Source organism: Marmota monax, unplaced genomic scaffold (assembly GCF_021218885.2).
Source record: "Marmota monax isolate L192 unplaced genomic scaffold, Marmota_monax_Labrador192_F-V1.1 WCK01_AAM20220418_F8-fsc00184, whole genome shotgun sequence".
Lineage (NCBI taxonomy): Eukaryota > Metazoa > Chordata > Mammalia > Rodentia > Sciuridae > Marmota > Marmota monax.
In genome coordinates, this window is record NW_026695008.1 from 3,568,836 (window position 1) to 3,571,467 (window position 2,632).

A 2,632-nucleotide genomic window follows, 5' to 3' on the forward strand; every position below is an offset into this window, starting at 1 on the left:
CTTTTAGGATAACTTTTATGTGACTTTTAGTGCAGGAAAGATAAAAAAGTATAGGGCTATGAGTTATGGAGTCTTAGCATATCTGAATTCTGTAGACTGTATTGTAGCAGATACACACACACGTGCACACACACAAGCACACATACACAGAAAGAAAATATATTTCATGCCTTCCACTTTCACTCACCATTTGCTTAACAATTGCCTTCTGTGTTCAGGTATGAATCCTAATTACTCCTTAAATTCCCAAATATGAATATTCTGGTACTATCTTACACATTTTATTTATATTTCATATAATAATGTTTGCTGAATTTTCATGCCTCCTTGAAGAATGACAAAATATTTTATAAACTGTATTCATTAGGTTAAATAAGCAATAATAGTACATGATGTTCATTTTTCTAGTTAGACCTTGAAATAAATTATAAGCTATTTTTAAATTATTTGAATAAAAATGTGACTAATAAAATTTCCTACTCTATTTTTAGGTAGATACTTGATAATTATGATAATCTTCAGATTGATATTTTTTTATTTTCTGAAAAATTATAAGTTGTTTAGTCTTATTCAAGGCTTAATTATTCCAATTTGTATATTCACATATTGGAATTATTTAACTAAGGATTAAAATCCAATGTGGCAGAGATTTGATTGATTGATAGAAACTGCTTCTATATCAAACATTTAAGAATGCTGTGATCTGGGGATATAGATCAGTTATTGAACATGTACCTGGCATGTGCTAGGCCCTGGGTTTGATCCCTAGTACTACAAAAAAGAAGTATCAAAATAAAAATTCCTGAGCAACTGATGACATTTATTTTGTGATGCCAAATTATAGGAACATTGACACTGGTGCATAGGAATCTATTGAATTTTTTTATTTCAAATTCAGCCTCTGTGTTTATTTCATATGTACTATGATAATGGGATGAATTTAAATTGTTTTCCATTCTTTTTTCTTCTGTTCATTTCTTTTTATCTTCCCACTAATAGTCTTTGGCAGCTCTTGAATAAATTCTACCTGTTAAATATCAAGAAGAAGAAAATTAGTCTAAAAGTTTTCATCTTTAGATAAAGCCATTTATGTATTAATTCTATTATGAATTCTAGATGAAAAGATTAGGACACCTGTTGTGGGTTTTGGGTAACCAAATAGGGAAGGGGGTATTGTTAAGGAGATTTTTTTCTTGATATTTAGTATTTACTGCAAGTTCACTGAGCCAAGTTAAGAGTTTAATTTTAAAAATTCAGATTCTTATTTACACATCATTAGTTCAATTTGAAACACTTTATGTAGCATGTTTGAGGAGCGTGTTCATTAAAAAGGAGAAAATAAACAGTTGAAAAAAATTCCATAACACTGAACAAATATTCATCATAAATAAGATGCCTACCTTTCTTGGGTATTTGTAAGGTGCTGTACTTCTTTTTGCATGATCCTGAATCTCCTTTTTTAATTGTTCTTGGTCATGTGACTTGTAATCAGGGTTCAAAACAATAAAAGCTTTTATGACCTAAAATAAATATTTGAAACAAAAAAAAAAAAAAAAAAGAAATTGTGCCTGAGTCTGCTTAGTATCCTGTTGCTGTAATAAATCATAGCCATAAAACAACTATATACTGAGTCCTGTGAGTTCTCCTGAGGAATCTCCAAACCCAGGGATGATCTTGGGAACCCCCCTGCATGAACTAATGTGAAACAATATTTGTTTGTTAAAGAAAAGTCTTGGAGATATATAGAAAATTCTCATCGCTTACACACATATACACACACACCAAACACTTGGTTTTGTATAAAACCTAAACATGCAGATACTTCATTTTTCACAAAATATTAATTGTGCATTTACCAGTTTCTAGCTGTTAGGAACAGTGAGAAGTACAACAATAAAGGGTCCACAAAAATTACCTCAAGTTAATAAAAATAATTATAATTATTTGTCAGTAGGAGACGGTATGACTTGCTGCCCTGTCCATGGGTCAAAAAATATGTGAGGGTTGTAGAAATTATAAAGGAAAAGAGTTCATTTACAATTGTACTGGTTACTGAAAATTGTATTTGCATTTCAGTTGAGTATGCTGGGAGGATGAATTTGCATTGACAAGAAAGTGAGGTGGGAGGATCATCCTGATTCCACAGAGTTCATGTGGAGCAAAAGCAGAAGATTAGAAAAAGCCTTTGAATGCCATTATAGTTTGCTTTCCACTGCTCATAGGATAAAATTCAAGCTAGGATTCTTGAACTGAGTTGTAGTAGGATTAAAGTGATATTTGAGCATCCTGGCAGGATGATGCTTTTGAATTTAAGTGATAATAGATGCGATGAGGAGGAAAATTAGGAGCCTATTAAAATAATGCAGGCAGGAGCTAATGAGATCCTGAACTCAAGTTTCTCATATGAGTGACTGATAAATGAAAATGCTGTGATAGATCCCTTGATGCCAGGAGAGAAATAAGAAAGTCCAGACAATTGTATATGGTGGTAGAAGATATGAAGACTTAAGTTGATGACATGATAACATGATACATTGGGGGGTGACTGTGAGTCTGATAAGCAGTTGAAGTCACATTTATTGTGATATAAGTGTTTCTTAAATTCTATTCTATGGGAGCCATACAAACCTGC

The 2,632-nt window shown here is 32.0% G+C and overlaps 1 long non-coding RNA gene across 1 annotated transcript; it reads right to left on the reverse strand.

The window, feature by feature from the left end:
* Window positions 1–799: 799 nt before the first annotated feature.
* On the reverse strand, window positions 800–1,507 carry LOC124081392 (uncharacterized). The gene is made up of 2 exons (XR_006848029.2): window positions 1,401–1,507; window positions 800–1,027 (listed from the first exon to the last, which is right to left on the reverse strand). It is a non-coding gene; the product is annotated as an uncharacterized LOC124081392 (long non-coding RNA).
* Window positions 1,508–2,632: the final 1,125 nt, after the last annotated feature.